We start from the raw sequence: 26,534 nt of genomic DNA on the forward strand, positions 1-26,534 counted from the left end.
GAGGAATATGGCAATGACCAGGGAGCGCATCAATCTGATCTTGGAACTGATTGCGATGTTTCTGTCATTCCAGATGGGTCTCAGTCTGGCTAGCGCTGCTTTCGTTTCTGCAGCTCTGGAGATCATTTCAGGTTTTGATCTCTCATCTGAAATATTTGTAGCGGAGGTACTTGAAACTCTAAATTGTCTCTAGTTTTCCTCCCTTGTTAGCTCTGATGCATTTGGTGTTGTTGGTCATTAGTTTTGTCTTTTCGGCGCTGATCTCAATGCCGAATGCTGCAGAACATCTGCTAAGTTGGTTAGCTCCTGCTAGTCCGTCAATGTCATTGGCAAAGCGTAGGTTTGTTACTATCTTGCCACCAATGCTTACTGCAGCCTTGATGTCCCTCCAGTGCGACAGGCAATTCTCTTCAGGTAAATGATGAAAAGAACGGGTGAGAGTAAACAGCCCTGCCTCACTCCAACAGTTGTCTTGAACCATTTAATAACAAAAATAGCAGCAATAAAATAGAGATGTCTAGGCATTTAAAAAATTCTTCTTTCCTGCTTTTTTCCTTGCAAAATCCTGAGCACATTATCAAAGTCCAATTCTTCTGTCAGTTGGTGCTCAATGGATAAAATGGCCAAATTTCTCAAACGAAGTATGCTCACTGTAGATATTTTCCTTCTGGTTTATTATTGATTTAGTTGAGAATTTGACATCCAGTACAATACTGTTCAAAAATTAGTGTTCAGTGTCATAGAAAAAAAAAGGCTTTATTTGCCGCCCCCTAACAGGTGCCACCCAGGGCGGCCCCCCCTCTTTGCTACGCCACGTAAGTGGTTCGAATACTGGCTGGATTATTTCAACTGATCTAAATATGGCCTACATGTTAACAATATTGTCATTCTTAATGGCAGATCTACTTCCCTACAGCCAGGCTTGGAAGACAAAAAGTATAGTTAATTAGGCAAGTTTTTTTGACAAAATAGAAAATAATTGTCATAATCTCCATATATTTGAGAAAATATTGGTTTTGATACCATATTACCTTCTATATTAAAAAAAAGGTAATGCTATTTTTTTTATATATATAATAACAGCAGACAATGTACTATGAATTAATATAGCCAAGAAATGAACAGTATTATTTTCAATTTTTTTATTATCTCATCCAATCATACAATCCATATTTATCTATCTGAATCTACGAGTACCCCCCCTCCTCTCTCTCTCTCTCTCTCTCTCTCTCTCTCTCTCTCTCTCTCTCTCTCTCACACACACACACACACACACACACACACACACACACACACACACACACACAGAGAGAGAGAGAGAGAGAGAGAGAGAGAGAGAGAGAGAGAGAGAGAGAGAGAGAGAGAGAGAGAGAGAGAGAGAGCAGCTGAAGCTAGAATACAAAGACTTGAAAGAGGAAAAAGAATACTGAAAAAAAAAGTTGGACAGCAAGGAATTGGTTAAGATATTGGAAGAGTGTATGAAGGGGATCGAGCATGAGCATTTGGTCTGAGAAAAGTCGAGGAAGCTGTTGATCTTGTTGAAAATCTTAAAGAACAAAGAGCATTTCCAGAAAAAAAGAGAATGCACTCCTCTGAAGCAAGGGAAAGTGATGTATGAGCTAAGAACACTATGCTGGAGAAAATAAGGAAAGTGCTATTGTCGACAGTTATCAACTACTATCAGTCTTTAAAAGTAAATACTGTGCAGCTCAGGTAAATAACGAGTTGCGTGTAATGCTTTCGTTAGTTTAGTCTTGCTGAGTTTTTTCTCTAATCATGTGTTCTTATTTCTTTTGGTGTTTCGTCCATTCTTCTGGAGATTAAGCTTCTTTTCAAGATCCTGAATCAGTCTCTCAGGAAGAGCCACCTTTCTGAAAAGAAATTCGGGGAGGGAATGTGAACGTTGAATATGAAAGTGTTAAATTACCAATCATGATTTACATACATTAATAAAATCAAGGCGCTCATTGCAAATAGTGTGCGTGGTGGATTTAGTTACTATAAATTGCATATATGTGACCTTTGCTCTAGTAGGAATATTATCAAGAATTGCAACAATGTATCAATCAATCAATCGGGGCATACATCGGGAAGCGTGTTGCCTTGCCCACCAAACGACGCCAAACCAGGGGTTCCTTTGCGCAAGTCTCCATGCAGGCCTCCTTCCCATCTCAAGTATCTCAGGCAAGTTCTGTCAATTTGCTTAAGTCATGAACTCTATGGGGGTCCCCTTGGTCTCTTTCACTCGGGATTGTTTCTTATAGAAACAATCCGATGAGTAGGGTCAGCTTCTGGGTAGCGTGTCACATGCTCGTATAGTCGGAGTTGGAGTTCACGAACTATGCAGGTAATAGACCTCAAATCAGTCTCACGGAGTAATAGCCGGTTTGACAAAGTCATTCCAGTGATATCTCATGATTTTGCATCGGCACTTATTACCAATAGCATCAATCCGCTTCTTCAAGTTACTATAAGTGTCTATATTTCACAGCCATAGAGTAAGACAAGGAACACAAGCGCCTAGAAGATCTGGATCTGTGCCCTTCTGCAAAGGTATTGAATACACCTTATACTCGAGGCGAGGAGGTCCATCAGAGTAGGCTAAGTCAGTCCACCGTAAGACTTCATGACGAGACCCGCCATATTTCTGCCCTATGCTGACAAAGTATCTAATTTTTTTTCAAGATATCAAAGCCCTTCCCACACGCATGAACAGACTGTACTGTTTTATCTAGTAAGACTCCAAACACTTGGTCTTGACCCAGGAGACTTGAATACCTAAGAGCTTTGCCTCCTCATGCAGTGCCTCAAGAGTCATCACAAGAACCTCCATTGAGTCAGCGAGGATTACTGCATCATGGGCAAAAACAAGATAGTGACCCTGTTATTGTCAATAGATGCTTCACAATGACTCCGATCCACAACTCTGCCTAATACCCAGTCCATGGAAGTGTTGGAAAGTGATATGAGCTCTGTCTCACTCCCAAGTTCACAGAAAAGAAGCTGAGCACGCCCCCCTCCCACACTTCACACTCTCAGTCCCAGAGTAGTACAGGCCAGTCAATAGATCAGCGGCCTTGGCAACAATCCCACGGTTTCGAAAGAGATCTGAAACGCACTTCTTGAAATCGACATAGGGTGCAATCGTTCCATATCGAAAATCATTTCGGTGCTAAGATACGGTTGTCAACTTACCAGGTGTGAACCCAGACTGATCAGATCTTTGCAGCTTCTGCAACTGGTTGCAAATTTGCATAAACAACAGATTGGTTGCCTGGCTCACTAAACAGTGTAATACCAGGGTAATTACTGCAGTATCTCCATCCTAGGAGATTTCAATGTTCACCACCAGCTTTGGCTTTCATCCTCTTTCACTGACCAGCCTGGTGAACAAGCCTACAACTTTGCTCTCCTCAATGACCTAGAGCAGTTGGTTCAGCACCCTACACGTATTCCCGACCGTCTTGGAGACCGGCCCAACATACTAGACCTCTCCCTTACCTCTAACCCTTCTGCTTACTCTGTCAAACTGTTCTCTCCGTTGGGCTCCTCCGATCACAACCTTATTTCTGTATCCTGTCCTATTGCTCCTGTACACCCTCTAGACCCACCGAAGAGGCGATGCTTCTGGCATTTTGCTTCAGCTCGGTGGGACGACCTGAGGATGTACTTTTCCGATTTCCCATGGAATGATTACTGCTTCCAGGAGAGAGACCCCTCTGTGTGTGCCCAGCGCATCACAGAGGTGATTGTCTCTGGAATGGAGCCATACATTCCACGTACTTTCTCTACTCCTCATGCTAAAAAGCCTTGGTTTAATCACTCTTGTTCTCGTGCTGTCAAAGATAGAGAGGCAGCTCGCAAAAGGTACCAGAGCCTTCGCACTCTTGCTAACCATGATTTTTACATTTCTGCCCGGAATCGTGCCAAATCTATTCTCCGACTTACCGAAAACTCCTTCATTAATAGAAAATGCCAAAACCTTGCTTTTTCTAATTCTTCCCGGGACTTATGATATCTAGCCAAAAACATCTCCTCCAACTTCACTTCTTCATCTTTCCTTCCTCTCCTTAGTCCTGACGGCAGCACCGCCGTCTCATCTATCTCCAAGGCTGAACTCTTCTCTCAAACTTTCTCTAAAAACTTCACTCTGGACAATTCTGGGCATATATTCCTCCTACTTATCGCCCCTCTGACTCCTATAAGCCTGTTATTAAGATTCTTAAGAATGACGTTTTCTATGCCCTCTCTGGCCTCAGTCCTAAGAAGGCTTATGGACCTAATGGAGTGCCTCCTATTATCCTTAAAAACTGTGTTTCCGTGCTGACACCCTGCCTGGTCAAACTCTTTTGCCTCTACCTGTCAACATCTACCTTTCCTTCCTGCTGAAAATATGCCTTCATACAGCCTGTGCCTAAGAAGGGTGACCGTTCCAATCCCTCAAACTACCGTCCTATAGCTTTACTTTCTTGTCTATCTATAGCTTTTGAATCAATCCTTAACTGGAATATTCAAAAGCACCTTTCCACTTCTGATCTTCTATCTCATCGCCAGTATGGTTCCGCAAGGGGCGTTCTACTGGTGATCTCCTTGCCTTCATAACTAACTTTTGGTCATCCTCTCTTAGCCGTTTCGGTGAAACCTTTGCTATTGCGTGGACATATCAAAAGCCTTTGATAGGGTCTGGCACAAATCTTTGCTTTCCAAACTACCCTCCCACGGTTTTTATCCTTCTCTCTGTACCTTTATCTCAAGTTTCCTCTCTGACCGTTCTATTTCTGCTGTGGTAGACGGTCACTGTTCTTCCCCTAAACCTATTAACAGTGGTGTTCCGCAGGGTTCTGTCCTATCTCCCACTCTCTTTCATTGATGATTTTCTTTCCAAAACGAACTGTCCTATCCATTCTTACGCCGATGACTCTACTCTGCATTACTTAACTTCTTTTAATAGAAGACCCACCCAACAGGAACTAAACGATTCCAGGCTGGAGGCAGCATAACTCTTAGCCTCAGACCTTACTATTATTTCCGATTGGGGAAAGAAGAACCAGGTGTCCTTCAACGCCTCAAAAACACAGTTTCTCCACCTATCTACTCGACACAATCTTCCAAACAACTATCCCCTATTCTTTGACAACACTCAGCTATCACCTTCTTCAACACTAGACATCCTCGGTCTATCCTTAACTCAAAATCTCAACTGGAAACTTCACATCTCTTCTCTTACGAAATCAGCTTCCTCGAGGCTGGACGTTCTGTACCGTCTCCTCCAGTTCTTCTCCGCACAGTTGCTATGCATTTACAGGGGCTTTGTCCGCCCTCGTATTGAGTATGCATCTCATGTGTGTGGGGGCTCCACTCACACAGCTCTCCTGGCTCTTCGTCTCATCAGCTTTCCTCCTCATACTGAAAGTCTTCTACCTCTTAAAGTCCGCCGCCATGTTGCCTCTCTTTCTATCTTTTATCTATATTTTCATGCTGACTGCTCTTCTGAACTTGCTAACTGCATGCATTCCTTCCTCCCGCGGCCCCGCTGTACGCGACTTTCTACTCATTCTCATCCCTATATTGTCCAAACCCCTTATGCAAGAGTTAACCAGCATCTTCATTCTTTCATGCCTTACACTGGTAAACTCTGGAACAGCCTTCCGTCGTCTATATTTCCTCCTGCCTTTGACTTTAATTCTTTCAAGAGGAATGCATCAAGGCACCTCTCCTCCCGAAATTGACCTCTCTTTTGGCCGCTCATTACTTTTTTTTTACACCTGTTTTTGTTGCCCTTGAGCTGTTTTTTTACCTGTAAAAAAAAAAGGGGGGGGGGGGATGGTACCAGATTGCTATACAGCAGTCAAGACCACTTGGGACCCGCAGATCATTGCCTTACCTCCAGCTGTGAGCAGCTCTGCACAAAAATTGCAGATACCAACACCCATCAACCTTGCCACAGTCGCTATGACCCCAACAAGAGAGAGAGTGGGCTTTCGTCAATGGGTGGATCACCATCGACCATGTGCAACACAGCAGCAGGAAGTTGCCCACTCAAAGATTTTGTCATGTACAACTGCTTAAATTAGTCAGCCCTACGATCCCTCTGACCATCCCTGTCTGACACGAGATAGTTATCTGCTGTTCGAATAGCGCCCATCTGAGAGGGAGACACAGGCTGGAGCCTCTTCAGGGCTCGGTAAATAATGGGCCTCAACATCCTCAGTGATATTCCTGATGATATGCCTCTCCTTGTCTCTGCTCAGGATAGCTCGTCCTACGCGACAAAGCCTTTTATTGATACTGATACCCAGCAAATTGGCAGCACGACTCACCCAAAGCAAAACAAATCCTAGGTCTCGGGCGCTCTTCAGAACACTCCTTTGCAGCTTGAAGAGTTTCACAATTGATCGATTATGCACAATGCCACAGTTTACAGGGTCCTCAAGAGTGCTTTACACATTGAGCTAATTTGAAACTGTCACTGCCTACTCATATGTAACTGCTAATTTTTTCATTTTCTCTAGATGTAACACTGGTTACATCCCGAGATTATTTTTGACCTGCCATGAAGCTTGAGTTTTACAACAATAAGTCCACGATCAGTTCCGAAGAACTCATCACTTTTGAAAACCCTGCAGCTCTGGAGGATTTCTTAACGAGTAAATGGTAAAGTTTGGGGCATACGCTACAACTTTGAGTGGCCGCTGTGCTCATCTCCGTCACATTGGCCCTTGAGCCTATGATGGGTAGCAGCAACCCGTGACACAGGACCAATGTGGCATCCGGGTTACAACAAGTACCAACCCCAGGTACCCAGTTATCGACTGGTCCGTAGGGGAGAATGAACAGCTTGGTGAGCTGCACGCCGATTCCCCGGGCCGAGATTTAAATGTAGCCCGCGGATTCGTAATGCCGCGGTCGAGCCGCGCGTCGTGATTCTGACCTCTACTTTTTTATTTTATTTTCACCAGAGTTAATGTTTTGTGGGGTAGGGGTGCAGGCCCCTCCCTAGCTGACCCAGCTCAGCGGCTAAACTGATTGCTATATAGCTTTAGGCAGGAACACAAGACCCTTGAGTGGACAAATTTCCCTGCCACTCATAAAGAAAGGCATGAACAGAAAGGAGAGAAAAAGAGAGAAACAGCTTGGGGAGGTTGAAAACATTATACTCTTTAATCAGATCGACCGGTCCTTATCTAAAAATATGTAGGATTCAAATATTATTACTCTGCAATCATAACGTTATGTCACTAAAGTATTGGTATTATTTCCAACCCACCGTAGCTCCTTCATGGTGTCCAACTTTAATTTAGTAAGTGAAGCTTGCTTCATTTTCATTCTCAAGTTTTCCTCCTCTTTTTCATGACGAAGTCTCTCTGCCTCCTTCGCTCTTCTCGCTTCTTGGTCTTCGATTTGAGCACGAATTCGAGATTCGTAGTCAACTTTGCACTGCAAGCGAATAAAGGAGTTACTGAAGAGTTATTTCAATATATGTTTGTAAACATGCAATTATGGATAAACTGTATTTATGTATTTAATAGTAAACAAAGTTGAAAGAAATATTCAGAAATTTCATCAGAGTAGTGAATGAGCTGACATTTTTTTTTTAAATCTCAGAAAAAAATATATTCCTTATATAAAATGATCTTATTTAATATGAAAGCAATGAGTAAGTAATTTCTTATATTTATTTATTCTTACACTGAAGGAAACAGTTCAAGAGGAAAAGATAGAGAATAATGCCCCGGCAAAGCAGTGCTCCCGCATTAAAACCGCCATTATTCGGAGACGATTTTGCTGCGGGACCCAGACCTTTGGTGAGCAACTTTCGGCGAGCTGCCGATCGAGGGAACTATTTCACGGGGATGCTACGTTCAAAGAGCAATCTTGGTCTTGATCTTGACTTTGCTAAGCCAAACTTGCCTATTTCGGATTTTGATAGGCTCCGTCTGACCTAAACATTACCAGCGGGGCTCTTGAGGACGGTCCCACAGGTTTTGCTTTGGGTGAGTCGCGTTGCCAGGTTTGCTGGGAATTAGGACCAATAAAACATTTCAGAAGAAGAAAACATTACCATCAGAACTGTGACGATGCCTCGCTACGCCTTCAAGCAACGAATCCCTACAGTTTTTACGTATCTACTTCTGCTGAATGAAGAAGAGGAGAACGCAGACTGTGGAAGCATTAGGCGAAGAAGGAAGACGTGGACTCGAAAATGTCTGAAGAGTCGGATGGAGGGCAGCCATACTTTTATACTTTTTATACTTGTACATTATTATACTTTTAATATATATACTTTTATAAACAAATCCTTTCAGGGACCGTATAACTACTTCCAAGTAAAAATAGATGTTGATTAATTTCTGTCAGACATACTATGCCTTAGTAATAGTTATTCATAATTGAGGAACAAAAGTGCGTTTACAATAAATACTTGAGTCATCCACTGATATCGGTTCTTTCGAACACGTATCACAGAAAACGTCAGCTGACCAGGCCTCTGTACAGAAGAAATAGCTCCAGACTAGTCCGCATACTTCCATCCGGGGAGGGGGGGGGGGGAGATATTTGAATTTGTCTCCGTCTGCGCATGACGTTACGAGTTAGAGGAACTGAGAGTCTGGGCTTAGAAGAGATCGAGGTCAGTCACAATTCGGTCCTTCACTGAACACACCTGCCATCTGGTGGCCCTGGTGGAACTAACGAAAATTAATATGCATGCGGCGTACGTTCAAAAAAATTTTCTTACTAGTTTTTTGCAATTATTTAGAAATCACATATTTTTCTCATAGCTACGGTATAGAGACACTTGACTTATAGTAGTATTTGAGAAACGAGAAAATGCAAGAAATAGGAAATTCAAATATATATATTTTTTCCTATATAAACAATCGTCACATGCTCTATGTTGTTCCTTTAAAGTTTCATATAGTGAATGTAATATTATAAGATGCTAAAGATGTACGTATTATGATTTAAATTAGGAATATTAAATAATTATAATACTTGCTGCCGTCAGCGTACGTACGATATGTTTAGCAGAAGCTTGGAGGAAGAATACATGGAGTGGCCCTCAGCAGGCGCCGCTCTTCACTGTGAGGTGAAGCATGGGGAGAGAATGAGAATGGGAGAGAATGATCGAGGGAGACTCGTTATGAGAGAGAGGCAATGAGAATAAGAGAATGTTCTAAAATTCTATCCCGTTGATGAGGTTTCAGACCCTGCTCCGCCGCTGTGTGAGACAAAGAATGAGAAAGGAAGAATGTGGGAGAGAGAGAGAGAGAGAGAGAGAGAGAGAGAGAGAGAGAGAGAGAGAGAGAGAGAGAGAGAGAGATTGAAAATGAGGGGGAATGATAATGAGAATGATCGAGAGAGGTAATGAGAATGAGAATGAGAGAGAGGGAATGAGAATGAGAAAAAGAATGAGAAAGAGAGATAATGAGAATTAAATAATAAGAATGAGAGAATGAGAATTAACGTTGTCAGGCAGATGAGTGCCCGTGGGTTCAATGGACTCGGTAACTTGCCCAGGTTTACACTCTTATTTTACATGTTTTACAAAATAACTGTGTTCATTGTACTACTGATATAACTCAAAGACCTCTACATTCCGGTAATTAATGTGACCTATTTGTGTGTAAAAGCAATGTGAGATGAATTACAGATGATTTCCTTGAAATTTCCATCGACGAATCATTCGCATTTTTCGTGTCGCTCTTTTTCAAGCTCAGTTTTCTCGCCTCCTACATAATGTTGTGCTGGAAGCTTCCCCCGGGGTCTATGGGGCTCTGGAAGACTCTGGGAGGAGCGAGCAGGGGGGGCAGGGAGCAAGGCCCCGCCCGCGCCCCGCGGGGCCAGCGGCCAAGCGCCAGGCGAGAAGTGTTGCCAACTCGCACATATTTTTGCTACATGTTCTTGTATAATCGAATATATACTGTAACGTTCTAGACTGTACTGTTCGGTATATATATATATATATATATATATATATATATATATATATATATATATATATATATATATATATATATATATATATATATATATATATATATATATATATATATATATATATATATATATATATATATATATATATATATATATAGATATATATATATATATATATATATATATATATATATATATGAGGAGAGGGCGAGAGGAGTCAGTCCCAGTCTTAGTAACCTAGTGGCCAGCGAAGAGTCGAGTGAATTGTACTACTAACGAAGAATATTAAACTACAGAAGCTGCGCAAGGTGTTTACATATCTCCCTCCCACGGAGTCTTGTGACGGCGACACGGAACCCAAGTATACGACCGGCATAACATTGGCGTCAGGAGTGTAGCCATTTGGTTTTTTTTCGCCATGGAGACTCATTCCCAAGCTGCCCAGAGGGACGACGTGATGACTGAACTCTTGGAAGCTTTGAGACTACAGGGGGAGAAACAAGAAAGAGCACACCAAGAACTCAAAGAACAACAAGAAAGAGCACAGCAACAACAAGAAAGAGCACGGCAACAACAAAAAGAAACACTCCAAGCACTCAAAGAACAAGAAAGAGCACAGCAAAAACAAGAAGGAACACTCCAAGAACTCAAAGAACAACAAGAAAGAGCACAGCAACAACAAGAAAGAGCACAGCAACAACAAGAAGGAACACTCCAGGAACTCAAAGAACAGCCACGAACTTGGGACAACGCCTGATAGAAGTGGAGAAAGAACACACAAATCTTCAACAAGAGATGGAGGTGGTACGGGAGACGACACACAAAGAAATATTAGAAGTAAGTGACAGAGTGAAGGCCCTTGAAGACTGCTTGACTGGAAACGGACAGCCAGTGCCTGCAGGGGCTAGTTGTACCCAAGATGCTTCTCCTTCGCAAGTCCGGGGTAGTTTGAGCCCTGTTTGGCCTGAGTTTATCCCCCCAAGAAGTTCCGCCAGTCCCATGAGTCTGCTGGGGTCGCCTGTTAGAAAGAAGCCTCAGGAGTTTGATGGCAAAGTCTCCTGGGAGGCTTACCGCGCTCACTTTGAGCTGTTGGCAGCTCGGAATGGATGGGATGACCAAGAGTGCGCGGTTCAGCTGGCCACTAGCCTGAAAGGGGCGGCGCTGGAGGTCCTTGCTCAGTTCGACAATGCGACAAAAGGCAGCTACAGCGGGGTAGCACAGACGCTGGAGCAACGATATGGGAACAAGCACCAGAACGAGCTCTTCAGGGTTAGGTTCAGAACCCGCAACAAGAAGCGCGGCGAGTCTCTTCAGGAACTCGCTCAGGACCTTGAGAGCATGGGGCACAAGGCATACCTAGGTGCCACCCCTGACCTCCTGACGGTTTTGCTGCGTGATCAATTCATCGATGCCCTGGACAGCCCTCAGCTGAAGATACAAGTGAAGCAAGCTAAGCCAACATCAATGCAGGAAGCTCTGGCACGTGCCATGGAGTTTGAGTCCTTTGTTAGGTCTAGCTTGTCAAGCTTCAGGGACGACTCGACTTCTGGCTTTAGAGCACAAAAGGGCGCTGTCAGCGACACAGACAGGTTCCAAGGAACGTGCTGGTACTGCGAGAAGGTTGGGCACAGGGAGAACGAATGCTATAAGAGGAAGAAAGAATATGAAGGTGGCGCTAGGAAGAAACCCAGGGAAGGACCCAAGTGCTGGACCTGTGGAGAAAAGGGGCACTGGAAGAATGAATGTCGGAAAAATGTGCCCCCGGCGAGGGACCACCACTCGGGCGAAGGAAGAAGGAGAACTGGTTCACGGGGGCAACGACCAGTCTGTCCTGTACATGCCCCGAAGATATCAATGTGCAGGAGAACAACCATGACAAGCTGCCAAGTGGAGGGCAAGGTTGACGGAGTGTTGTGGCCTGTGGTCGTCGACACAGGCTCGGAACGCACATTGGTGCGGCCTAACGTGGTGAGTCATCGTCGGCTTCCTAAGACGTCGCATCAACTGTGCGGAGTCACTGGACACTACGCAGAGCTCAGAGCCCCAGTGGATGTGAAGTTTGAGCTCGGAGGAAAGGAAGAGTTCCTTTCTGTCTACGTGGCTGACATGGACGACCCCTGCATCCTAGGTATGGATTATCTTGTCTCCCACAGGTGCAAGCTGGACTTCCGCGCTAAGCAGCTGACTGTAGGAGGAAGGAGGGTGTCACTGACGACTGTGAACAAGGAGGGCCTGCCAGTGACGGTCAAGCGCACCACCATTATTCCTCCGAGGTCAGAGATGCTGTTACCCTGTCAAATTACGGGTGCCCCCCCAGCTAGTCTGTGTGTGGTAGAGAGTGGAAGTCGATGCCCGGTAGAAAACGGGGTGATTGTAGGCAGTACTTTGGCAGACCCTACTGCAGCGGAAGTGCCTGTCGTCGTGGCCAATGTCTCCTTCAGCCCAAAGAAAAGAAAACAAGGGACCATGGTGGGGTTGTGCTAAGAGATCGACCAGGAACCGAGAACCTGTGTCTGCAGAAGAACCCTGACGAAGCCCCAGGAGGAGCTGCCCGACTACCTGCGCGACCTGTTTGACAGGAGCTCCAAGTGTATAGAGGAGCCCCAAGTGGAACAGCTCAGTGAGCTTCTCGTGAGGAATGCAGATGTGTTTTCCACAGGAGACCTGGACTTAGGGTGTACGGACCTGGTAGAGCACCACATCGACACAGGTAGCCACCGCCCAGTGAAGCAAGCTCCTCGAAGGATGGCACCAGCCCGTCGCAAGGAGATGGATGAGGTGATGGATGATCTCCGGCAACAGGGGTTAATCGAGCGGTCCAGCAGCCCGTGGTTGTCTGCTGTAGTGCTCGTCAGGAAAAAGGACGGTTCCCTCAGGTGCTGCGTGGACTACCGAGCCCTCAACGATCTCACCATCAAGGATTCATACCCACTCCCACGGATCGACGACACGCTCGACGCTTTGGTGGGCTGCAAGTGGTTTTCAACACTAGATATGAAGTCTGGGTATCACCAAGTCAAAATGTCGGAGCAGGACAAAGAGAAAACAGCCTTCTCCTACGGTCAAGGCCTGTGGCAGTTTAAGGTCATGCCCTTTGGCCTGTGCAACGCGCCGGCCACGTTCGAGTGGCTGATGGAGAGGGTGCTGGAGGGACTTAACTGGAAGACGGCACTCATCTACCTCGACGACGTGATTGTCTTTGGCCAGACCTTCGAGCAGGAGATGGAAAGGCTATCAGAGGTTTTCGCCCGGTTTAGAGCTGCACACCTTAAACTCAGCCCGAAGAAATGCTGCCTATTCCAAAAGGAGGTCCAATACTTGGGACACATCGTGAGCGAGGCTGGAGTACGCATTGACCCTGAGAAGGTGGCTGCGGTAAGGGACTGGCCGACAACCACCAACGTGAAGGAGCTGCGGAGCTTCCTCGGGTTGTGCTCATACTACCGCAGGTTTGTGAAAGGCTTCGCTACGATTGCTGCACCACTGCACCTCCTGACGAAGAAGGGGCGCAAGTTTGAGTGGACAGCGGAAACTCAGGTTGCCTTTGAGAAGCTCAAGGAGGCCCTCATCAGCTCGCCCGTACACACCTACCCAGACCCCTCTAAGCCTTTTATACTGGATTGTGATGCCAGTGATGAGGGGATTGGTGGAGTTCTGTCCCAGGCATGTGCCGACATGGAATGGGTTGTGGCCTACTTCGGCAAGAAGCTCACCCCCGCCGAGAAAAACTATGGCGTGACCCGGAAAGAACTCCTGGCAGTAGTCAAGAGCCTTGACTTTTTCCATGCTTACCTGTACGGTGCAACTTTCACCATCCGCACGGATCACGCTGCATTGCGGTAGCTGAAGTCACTGAAAAACCCTGAGGGCCAGCTTGCTCGCTGGATAGGTAAACTAGAGTAGCATCACTACACTATTGTGCACCGATCTGGGCTAACACACGGTAACGCGGACAGCTTGAGCCGGTGCCCCTGCCTACCTGAGTGTCAACATTGCCTCCAGAGGGAAAGCGTCCAGAATATGTGCCGCCGCACTACAGTGGAACAGACAGCGGAGGTGCCATGGGAAGACTTGGGAAAACTGCAGCGGAAGGACCGAGATCTGAGACCAATTATGGAGTGGCTGAGTCAGTCGTCAACGCGACCTGGGTGGGAAGTAATCTCGAGAGAAAGCCCTACCACCAAGAATTACTGGACTCAGTGGGACACTCTTCGGATGGACAACGAAGTGTCTCTCATGATGGTCTTGACCACTACTGGTCAACGGTGCTACCTATGAAGTCCCGGGAAGGCGTCTTGAAAGAAATGCACGACAGCATCACCAGCGGACACCTTGGGGTAAAGAAGACACTGAGTCGCCTGCGCCAAAAGTTCTACTGGATTGGCATGAGGAAGGACGTGGAAGAATGGTGTCACGCGTGTGAGGTGTGCTGTGCAAAGAAGGGCCCCAAGAAGCGTCACGGTGCCCCATTGCAACTATACCAGGTTGGAGCCCCCATGGAACGGGTGGCAGTGGATATAGCAGGACCCTTGCCTCTAACGACGAACGGAAATAGGTACATCTGCGTCACAATGGATTACTTCACCAAGTGGCCGGAAGCCTACGCCATCCCTGACCAGGAAGCCACTACCATCGCTAAGGTATTGGTGGAGGAGTTCTTCTGTCGCTTCGGTGTGCCTTACGAGCTCCATTCCGACCAGGGAAGGAATTTTGAGTCAACAGTCCTTGCTGAGTGCTGCAAGCTTCTGGGTATCAAGAAGACCCGGACCACCACTCTGCACCCACAGTCAGATGGAATGGTGGAGAGGTTTAATTGGACGTTGGGCCAGGAGTTGGCCAAGCAGTGCAACAATGATCAGTCTTCATGGGATCAAAAGCTGCCTGCGCTCCTCATGGCCTACAGGTCTGCCGCCCACGAGACTACGGGGTATTCGCCGGCAAAGCTGATGTTTGGACGTGAGCTGCGATTGCCGGTGGACCTACTGACAGGAATGCCTCCTGGGGAAAGCCTTCCAAGGGACGCCTCCAGTTTTGCCCGTCAGCTAGAGGAACGGCTGGAAGAGGTGCACCATCAAGTCCGTGGTGCCTTGAAGTTCTCCGGGGAGGCCATGAAGCGTGGTTACAATATGAGGGCAAGCCACGTTGACTTCAAGGAAGGAGACCAAGTCTGGCTTTACAACCCGCAGAGGAAGAAAGGACAGTCTCCGAAGTTACAGAGCCCCTGGGAAGGCCCTTATACTGTGCTAGAACGCCTCTCCAACGTGACTTACCGAATTCGGAGAACGGAAAGGACCAAGCCGAAAGTTGTCCACGTCAACCGGCTATGGAGGTACCACGGTCCGGGGAACTACACCTGGAACAACTACAGACACCCAGCAGCCGACGAAAACGCATGGGACGTCCAGGACCGAGAGGAGGTCGACGACGACATAGGCCTTCTGGACCTTTCAGCCGAGGGAGATAACCTCCCGGCTTCGGCAGATGTTCCAGGGACACCCCAAGAAGCGGATGACGACGAGGCGCACCAGGAGACAGACGCGCAGGAGGCAACGAACAGAAGACAGACAACGCAGGCGTCCACGGCGATACGACGATTATTATGTTTTTGATTAATTTTCTTATGTTTGTATGTAGTTAAGTGTGTGATCGGGACGATCATAATTAAGAGGGGGGGATAGTGTTGTGCCGGAAGCTTCCCCCTGGGCCTATGAGACTCTGGAAGACTCTGGGAGGAGCGAGCAGGGGGTGGGGAGCAAGGCTCCGCCCGCGCCCCGCGGGGCCAGCGGCCAGGCGCCAGGCGGGAAGTGTTGCCAACTCGCACATATTTTTTCTACATGTTCTTGTATAATCGAATATACACGGTAACGTTCTAGACTGTACTATTCGCTATTCGGTATATATATATACATATATATATATATATATATATATATATATATATATATATATATATATATATATATCTATATATATATATATATATGTATATGAGAAGAGGGCGAGAGGAGTCAGTCCCAGTCTTAGTAAGCTAGTGGCCAGCGAAGAGTCAAGAGTGAATTGTACTACTAAGGAAGAATATTAAACTACAGAAGCTGTGCAAGGTGTTTACATATCTCCCTCCCACGGAGTCTTGTGACGGCGACACGGAACCCAAGTATACGTCCGGCATAACAATAATGTTTCACCACAAATATCATTTTGTCTTACCGATGAAACGTTATGCTGCCATCTCCGCCTCTGTGGGCGCTACCAAAGTCAGAGCAAGCCGGCATGAAGGGAAAATGTTGAGGTGTGTGGGTGTCGCGCGTCCAGCCAGCCGGGCATGCAATGTTATGGGCCAAGGCAAAGATTGCTTCACTTCTGTGACGTCATGCCCTCTCCTTGTATTCTTCCTCCAAGAGCAGCAGTGTAAACACCCTCCCGCCTTCTGATTGGAGGGACAGAGGAATGCATCGTGTTGGGGCAGCGGCGTGCCAGCCGGAGGAATGTTGAGTGGCAAAATTTTCTACACTACCTTCCAACGCTGCTTGTGTGATATTGACAGCATGACACCATGCCGGACTTGTTTGACTTCTCCTCTATTGCATGAAGGAAATATCTTACAAGAGGCCGCACTGATGCTTTCCTATTAACAACGGGATTGAGTGTTAGTGTTAGATATGTCGATGAATACTCTTAGTTTGCCAACACTAATCATTATAACGACATGAATAATGTACAGCACTCAGATTTTTTCATGTAAACATGATAGTGGCCATTACAACTCGGATAATTTGCTAGTTTGGTACAAAAAAATGTCAATTAAGCCTCACTGGACCATAGAACGCCGCAGCGCTTGGCTCTGGCAGCGGCTCCAGCAGGTCCACCAGATGGCAGGGCAGTGAAGGACCCTATTCCACCAGCCTCGTTACCTGAGCTCCTCACTCCCCCACTGGGAAACTTCGCTAAAGTTTGTTTTCTGTGAATAAGCCGATTTCTTGTATTGTTCAAGGAGCAATGAAAGTAATTGACTTTAAAATAAATCGCCATATTAAAAATGTGTGGGAGTACGTTTTGGCCTAGCTGGCAAGTCACATCGGACGGGGCAGTTCCCGCCAGGACGCTACTTTAGTATGCGGTCTACCGCAGTATTTGTAGTCTACCCCAATTTGCACCAAGTGTGGTGCTACTTTAGCGTGCAGTCTATAACGGTCTGACCTGTCTCCCGAGACCTCAGCTGATGTTGTAATGTTACCTGAGTGCTCCCCACCTGACACCTGAATGACCTGACCTGTCTCCGGAGACCTGTGCTTGACCAAAGTAATGACATGACCACAGTCAGGTCATTACTTCATGTTACCTGAGTGCTCTTCACCGGTCTATATAAAGGGACAATCAGCGAACACCCACATAATTATCCTCCTTTCATTGAAACCGATAGCATCAGTTCAATAGAGAAGTTTCGAGTAACGTCACGCCAATCCATGCCGTCACGGCCGCGGTGCATTATAGGTTGGCGGGATCAGCCCGATTGTTGTTGGGAGACAGTGAGGGGAGATTTCATGGCCATTAGAGTGACCGGGACACGAGTTTTTAACCTCATTTTGTGGTGTTAACGGCACGTACTGGTGACCTGTATGAGAATAGAAATGCCACATCTTTAATGTATAAGGTCGGGTTCACACTATCCCGTTTCGACGGTCCCGTCGACGATAATGACGTCAAAATGACGTCACAAAAATGGTGGGCGCTCGGTAGGACCTACTATGTCCGGCAAATCTTAAGTGGCGGCTCTGACGTAGACAGCCCGCTAGACCCTGTGCCACGTTTCCAACTGACCTCGCACACCGTGCCTCTCTCTCTCTCTCTCTCTCTCTCTCTCTCTCTCTCTCTCTCTCTCTCTCTCTCTCTCTCTCTCTCTCTCTCTCTCTCTCTCTCTCTCTCAAATAATGGAGCTTTCTCTCACCAGGCAGCATCTCGAGACAAGACTGCAGGAACAAGAAGAGAAGATGGAAGAAGGTCAAAATAAAATAATAGAGCTTTCTCGCACTGTTGCCTCCTTGCAGGAATTCATCCAGGCTAACGTTGCTGTGGTGCCAAACCCTTCTCCAACCGCCCCCTTGCCCTCAACGGTACCGTCGACACCAGCGGACAACACCACGCAGTGGGAGGATGCTAGTGGCAACGCCCATGATGGCTTCACCGTCGTGAATGGAGGAGCCAAACCAGCCAGACAAGCGATTTATCCTGTTCATTGCTTCAACAGGTTTGCCATTCTGGAGGAGGAGGACGAGCAGGAGAGCACCTTCCTGGTGGGTGACTCCATGATTCGCCAGCAGGTCGTTGAGTTCTGCGGCAGAGTTCCTCGTCGAAGACGGAACTATTGTTATCCTGGTGCTGGGATCGACGATATAACTGCTGCTCTTGAAGAGATCTCCCCCCAGGCTACTAATGATTCACTGTTTGTTATTCACACAGGTACGAACGACGTCACCACGACCCGGTCTGAGGAACTCCTGGACAAGTACCGTAGGCTCATCCAGCAGTATAAGTCTAAATTCCCTAACATTTTTATTTCAGGAGTTCTACCACGGACTTGGGCGGAGAGCGACTTTTTCAGTAAGGCCTTCAGCCTAAACAACCGCTTACAGACTCTTTGTAGGGAGCTTGACGTGGAGTTCTTCAACGCCTGGGACAGTTTCTATGGACAAAGTGAGCTCTTCCACAGGGACGGATTGCACCTGTCTCCCATCGGGGCAGCCAGATTCGGAAGGCTCCTCAACGACGCAGTACGTGACATCCGATCAAAAAACGAGTCTCAGCCACGTCCCTCCACCCCGCCCGTGTAAATAGACGCCGTGCATCGCAACAAACCCGTAACCGTGATCCCGCAAGTACCACCACCTCTATTACCAAGCCTCTAGATAACTTAAAAATCCTTAGTTTCAATGCGCGTAGCCTAAGAAACAAATTTGATGAACTGAGATGTCTTGCTCTAACAGAAAATTTTGACATAATTGCTATAACCGAAACATTTATCGACACCACAAATATTGATTTAAGTTCCGAATACAACATAGATGGCTACAGACTCTTCAACAAAGATCGTGTAAACCGTAGAGGCGGTGGCGTCGCCCTTTTTGTCAAAAGCTATTTGCAACCCACTGACAAAACACCAAGAAACAGTAACGTTGAACATTTGTGCGTGCGAGTAAACATTGCAAAAGTCAATTTAAATATATCTGTCACCTACAGACCTCCCGGGCAATCACTCGATGACGACCTTGAAATGTACAGCGTCTTAAGGCAGTCACTTAATAACAACGACTCACTGATATTAGGAGACTTTAACCTCCCCCATATCGACTGGGCGACACTGTCAGGTACAGAAGGCGAGTCACATAGAATGATCGAATTTCTAGAAGAAAATTATCTAAGCCAAATGGTTTCTGAGCCAACTCGACAAAATAATATAATCGACCTTGTTATAACGACCCAAGATAACCTAGTCAGTAATGTCACGGTAGAACACCTCGGTTCTTGCGATCATAAATTAGTGCGCGTCGACATTAGAGCTCAATCATCAGTGACTGAAAATAAAGTAAAGGTGCCCAATTTCAAAAGAGCTAACTTCGTAGAAATCCGACAAAAACTAACAGAAATACAACTATCAGATGACGGCAACGTAGAGGAAGCCTGGCTAAGGTTTAAAAACCACTTACTCCCTTAGCAGAACACATTCGTCCCCTTGTGCGAGAAGCGAATTAACACTAATAAAAGCCCACCGTAGTTTAATAGGGAAATTAAACAATCAGTCAATGAGAGAAAATTGTTTTACAGGTAAAAGAAAGAACTAAGCACGCCCGAAAATATTAGAATTTATAATGATGCCAGGCGACGAGTAAAAAGACTAGTAGGTCAGGCAAAGCGTAGATATGAAGAAAATATTGCAGCCAAATGTAAAAATAATCCGAAATCTTTCTTCAATTACATAAACAACAGAAAGGCGATCAAAAGTGGCATTGGACCTTTAACAAACAGCGACGGTGCACTAGTGACTGACAGGTAACACATTGCAAACCTCTTAAACAATTACTTTTCCTCGGTGTTTAATACTAACAGTCTTCCTCGCACTACCACTAACACCAGTACTATTGTAAATCTCGAGCATGCATTGCCTAATTTTGAAATAACAACCGATGAAGTCCTTAAAGCTCTCCATTCATTTAAAACAAATAAAAGTCTCGGACCCGACAAAGTATATCCTATACTGCTTAAAGAAACAAAGAGCGAAATACTCTCCTCCCTCACTACCGTATTCAATATGTCCTTGCGACAAGGCATCGTCCCTTCGGATTGGAAAATGGCTAACGTGACACCGATTTTTAAGAAAGGAGACAAAAAAATACCAGGTAACTACCGACCCATTAGTCTAACTTCAATTGTAGGTAAGCTACTCGAGAGCATAATTAGAGACAAAATTGTGAGTTACCTCGAAAGCCACTCATTAATTGTGGATTCACAACATGGCTTCCGTAACAAAAGATCCTGCCTGTCAAACCTACTGACCTTTTATAACGATCTCTTCTCAGTTTATGACGTAACCAAATCATTGGACGTAGTCTATCTAGATTTCCAGAAAGCGTTTGATAAAGTCCCACATCATAAATTACTTTATAAATTAAAGCAAATAGGTATTGACGGTCAAGTAAACCAATGGATCGCGAATTGGTTGAGCAACAGACAACAAAGAGTTGTGATTGACGGATTTAACTCAGAGTGGGCGCCGGTCACTAGTGGCGTCCCTCAGGGCTCGGTTCTTGGCCCAGTGCTCTTCATTATTTACATCAACGATGTGGATGTTGGACTCAATAATCGCATTAGTAATTTTGCAGACGACACAAAGATTGGTAACTCGGTTTTCACTGACGAAGACAGGAAAAGCCTCCAAGAGGATTTGCACAAAATTTCAGCTTGGTCGGATAAATGGGAGATGCCCTTTAACGTAGACAAGTGCCAGGTCCTTCAAGTTGGAACAAAAAATAAGAAGTTCGATTACGAAATGCGCGGCGTTAAACTCACAAGCGTTCAATGCGTTAAGGACCTGGGGGTCAAAATCGCGTCAAACCTCAAATTCTCACATCAATGCATCGATGCAGCAAATAAAGCGAACAGAATGTTGGGCTTCATTAAAATAAACTTTTTATTCAAGAATAAAGATGTAATACTTCCGCTCTACAATAGTTTAGTCAGACCCCACTTGGAATATGCGGTACAGTTTTGGTCTCCCCACCATGGAAAGGACATTGCTAAACTAGAAGGTGTTCAGCGTCGAGCAACAAAAATGATCCCTTCCTTGCGCAACAAATCCTACGAAGAAAGGCTTTCCACCCTTAACATGTTCTCTCTTGAGAAACGTCGCCTCCGAGGAAAACTGATCGAATGTTTTAAAATACTTAATGGTTTCACGAATGTAGACAGAACAAAATTATTTATGATCGATGACACTTTGCGAACGAGGAACAATGGCATAAAACTCAAATGTAGACAAGTAAATTCAGACTGCACCAAATTTTTCTTCACCAACGTTGTAGTGCGAGAATGGTATAAGCTCCCACCATCAGTGGTCCAGTGTAACACGGTTGACTCCTTTAAAAGCAGGCTCGACCGTCACTTCCTTGAACTTAATATTAACTAGAGTAGAAAAGCAACGTTTTGGAGCCATCTGATTAATGTAAAATCACTTAGGTTTAAGGACAGACCACCTAGTCTGGACCATGGGGTCTGTGTGGTCTGATTTTCTATATAATTCTATGTAATTCTGTGTGTGTGTGTGTGTGTGTGTGTGTGTGTGTGTGTGTGTGTGTGTGCGCGCGAGAAAAGTGGGGGTGTACTCTCATTCGGGGAGTATGGTGCACGACAATGCATAATAATAATAATAATAATAATAATAATAATAATAATAATAATAAACCTCTTAAAAAAAACGCACCAAGACTCTTTACCCCTTGGGACACACAACAAAAAATGGCAGGAATGCTATAATTAAAGCAGGCAGAGCAACTGGCAACTGCGGTGTGTTGGGTTGACTTGAGCTGACAACGCCGCGGTGGCAGCTCTGCCAAGTGTTGTACAAATTTCTTTGTATTCACTCACAGATAGAGAATCAATCATAAAAAAAACATATTTGTTTTTACACTAAAGTGAGAAAGAAAGAGAGAGACACGGGGAGAGAGAGGGAGAGAGAAGGGTGTGAGAGGCACGGTACGCGAGGTCAGTTGGAGACATAGCACCAGTGTCTAGACTCTAGAGGGTTGTCTATGTCAGAGCCGCCACTTAAGATTTGCCGGACTTTTTTTTATATTATAAGGAGATAGGATCCTTCACGCCGCTTGATGACAAACAAAGCAGGGACCACATGGACGACAGCGACTTCTTGATTGCTGCCTTTGTATACATACTACTGGGTCAGAAGGCAGGCCAGTTAGGAGGAGGCGAAGGTTCTGGCCACGCCAACAATTATTTCAAGTCTTGAAATTATTATTAAATGCTGCAGATCATTACATGTGGAGTGGCAGGACAACCACACTTGCAGATAACTCAACATATACACTCTACAAGGGACCTGTGGTAAAATCCAGTTCAAGGCAGGCTCTAATCGAGGTCTGCTCTGCTGATGAACAACTAAAAAACAACAACTGATTGAATTCTCAACCATCTGCCAGCCTATTGAAGTCGCTCCCTGTTCACAATATAATTTTTGTTTGGGAGGAACTGAAATAATTCGCATATGACCCCCGGGTGTTCTCTGCAGCAGAAGAATACATATATTTGCCACCAATCTCCTCGCTACACCTGTGGGTTTGTTTACACACGGCTGTGGCAGTGTGCGTTGAAGCCCCACTTCCAGTTTTCAACAAAAGATATTTATTGCCAAACAAAATAGATGTACATAGTGTAAATGTATCTATATTATTATTATATTGAAATGTATGTATATGTTATTTTGTATCTAAGTACTTCCATTTCATATTTTCATAATATGTAGAATATTAAACATCACTGGACGGGGCACCACCGCCGCCGACCCGGACCCAAAAGTTAACTTAGATTCATCTCTGGACGGGCTGATGGGGCTCCGCGCCGCGGGGCCCGGTTCCCACCGTCGTCGCCGTCGATGACGTCATTGACGGTCGACGGGACAGTCAAAACGGGATAGCAGGAACCCGGCCTTATTGGGTGTGCAAATAAGGCAGATAAACACCCACGTTTATAATTTTACCGCCCGCCTACAATACCAACGCGGCAAGGTGAACGGAGGGAGTTGATCGCTGAAAGAAGTTTCTGGTTATCGATGATCTCCAGAGCCCAGACTTCAAACCCTGAACATTGGAGAGTCTGTGGAATGCACTTCATGACAGGTAGGACCGTAGGAATGATGTTTCAGTCATACATACTAGGCTAACGAGTAGAGACAATATTTCGTCAGTCCTGGCTGGGGCTTCCAGTGTCAACCTTTAACACACCTGCAGATTCAGATAGTTTTTTTCCAGTGGTGTTAAGCAAAGATTAGTAACACTGCATGACAGTGAAGTGAATTTTCAAGTTATGTAGCCTTTATTAAGAGTTCATTCCTCATCACTGGATTTAGTAGTGGCCAGCCCCAAAAGTTATTAATGTTGTATGGTAGGTATGAGTGATGATGAATGTTGGCACTCTGATACATCAGTTATTATTAGATATGTTGCCAGTATCATTGTTCAAGTATTAGTTACTATTAGATATATAGACACTCGCTTTGTGAATGACCAACCCCCTAAAAGTTGGCTGCTTGTGTGTACAAGTGAAGATGAATGTTGGCACTCTGAAGCATCACTTATTGTTCAATATGTAGATAAACTCTTTGTCTCATCAACTCCCCTCCTCATACTGACGGTCTTCTACCTCTTAAATTTCGCCGCCATGTTCCCTCTCTATCTTCTATCGATGTTTTCATGCTGACTTTTCTTTTCAACTTGCTAACTGCATGCCTCCTCCCCTCCCGCGGCTCCGCACTCGATTTTATACTCTAGCTCATCCCTATACTGTCCAAACCCCTTATGCAAGAGTTAACCAGCATCTTCACTCTTTCATCCTTTACACTGGTAAACTCTGGAACAGCCTTCCTTCGTCTGCATTTCCTCCTGCCTATGACTTGATCTTCAAGAAGAGTGTATCAAGACACCTCTCCGCCAGAAACTGACCTCTCTTTTGGCGGCTCTACTTTTGTCTGTTGTGGGAGCGGTGAGCAGCAGGCTTTTTTTTCTACACTTTTTCTTAACCTTGAGCCGTCTCCTTTGTTGTAAAGAAGAAAAAAACTATGTAGTTTTTATTAGGTATGTACTCAGTACGTATCTTTGTTAAAGCCATTTCTTCCTTTAATGCTTGCCTTGGTTTCCACGTAAAACTGCCGCATTTTAGGGCAACTAAGCCTGACTTAAATGACCATCCTCTCATAATATTTGGAGTACTCCATTTCCTACGATCCCCCAACGAGGCATGGGCTCTCAATCACTCACTGTTCCCCCAGCAAGGATAGACTGCCACACGTGGCGGCTGTGTTTACTTCGTGACGTCTTGAAAACGTCACAAGGTCACGTGAGTGAAAATACTCTATTCATTCTGCTAACAGTTACTGCAGTGCTGTTAAGACTTATACAGACATCATTTTCACGGAGGAAACAGCAGTCTCATTTCTACGTGAAAACCATCTTCTGGCCACACCACAGGCACCTGTCACTTGTCATCGATGGAAGAAAAACGAAAGCGTGACAGAGGTGTGGAATTCTGGCCTGTACTTCGCTGTCCTCGAAAGGGGTGCCAAACTTTGCGGTCTGTTCGGCAAGGAAACTCATATTTCCATTATAAGGACAACGACAAATTTAATTGCAAACTGAATTTGTGTGAAATTTTAGAGCTGGTGTTCTTGTTTGTACAAGAAATACCCATGAATACCGCAGTGAATAAAAAAAAAAAAAAAAGAACAGGAAAGTCTTCCAGTACCGTAAATGACGGTATAACATGTGCCGAGAGGTGTGTGGAGCCATCGTTTCTCATCGTGAAAAAGGCAAGATGATTGGAACAGACGATAACCCCATTCAGATTGACGAGGCAAAATTTGCTGGTCGACGGAAATAGAACTATATATAGGAGACTGTTAAACGGCGACAGTGCTCCTCTCTCAGAAGACAGTGACACAGCTATACAAAACAACAGGAATCACGGCCGTAGAACTGATGGTCCTTGGGTCTTCGGTCTCAAGCAAGGCTCTGACTGTCGCTATATATACTTTTATGTGGAACGGCGTGAGAGAAACACGCTCTTGCCATGCAGTCATTGAGCGGGAATGTGAAACAAGTTCCGTAATTCATTCGGATGAATGGTCAGCGTATAGTAATCTAAATGGCATGGGTGACCGCCATATTACAGTGAACCATCAACAACATTACGTAGATTCAGCGACACACCCAAGTTACTGAACGATCATGGTTGGATGCCAGAAATTAATCAACATCTATTTCTACGTGAAAGTAGGTATACGGTCCCTAAAAGTCAAGATCAAGACCAAGATTGCCCATCAAACGTAGCATCCCCGTGTGATTAGTTCCCTCACGGACCCTCAGTAGTTCCTCGAAAGTTGTCCCCCGAAGGTCTGGGGTCCCGAGCAAAATCGTCCCCGTGTAATACCCGCTTAAGAGCGCAAAGAAGAAAAAAACTTTCATTTCCCACGATGCTTACGCTGCTCCACTACATCACACATAAACGAGATTGCATTCAAAATGGAATTGAATTATGGTGCACATAATGACACCTCTTTTCTGTCTCTAACAAGTATACTTTAAGGGTTATGATTGCTTGAAGAACATTTATTTTTCGGTTAAAACCCTGCCCTCGGCCAGCATCTACGGTGAAAAGCGACCATTTGACCATCTCCCTTAAAGTGGTTAAACTAAATAATGTTTTCTTATTGTATTTCCAGTTTTCTGAGTGTTAAGTTACTTTGTGAAAAGTAATTAATGATGGGGGGACAAATGTCTGACTGATCAGGGTGTATGCAAAAGGTGCGTTATTTCTGAGTGAGAAAATTACAAGGAGCAGGATTGCGGTGTGTACACTGGATTCATTGAGTTTGAACTCTTAGAGATGTAATATGTCACACATAACTTACCTTTTGGGCATATTCTTCTTGATGTTGTTCTCTCTCCTTGGTGATCATCCAGTGGTCAGTGACTTTAAGCATCTCTTCCTTCCTTTTCACTGCCTCTGCCATGCGAGCCTTCCTACGATCCTCAACTTGTTGATACCTTTCTCTTGAAATCTCTGCATTTCTGTAAGCCTTTACTTTTGCTTCTTGCAACTCCTTTCGCCGCCATTCTTTCTCAATCTAGAAATGATAATATGAAAATGTTTACATCTTTAAGTACCTTCAGGTATTAGGGATTAAAAAATGCCCAGATTTCAATGGCTAAACAAACAGTTAATTGTTTTACAGGCACAGTAAAATCTCGTATCTAACATGTTCACATCTACCAAACTCGTATTTGCTTTTCCCTTTAGGAACAGAGTAATTGTCCCTC

The sequence above is a fragment of the Eriocheir sinensis genome, chromosome 2 (assembly GCF_024679095.1).
Source record: "Eriocheir sinensis breed Jianghai 21 chromosome 2, ASM2467909v1, whole genome shotgun sequence".
In the NCBI taxonomy this organism is placed as follows: Eukaryota; Metazoa; Arthropoda; class Malacostraca; order Decapoda; family Varunidae; genus Eriocheir; species Eriocheir sinensis.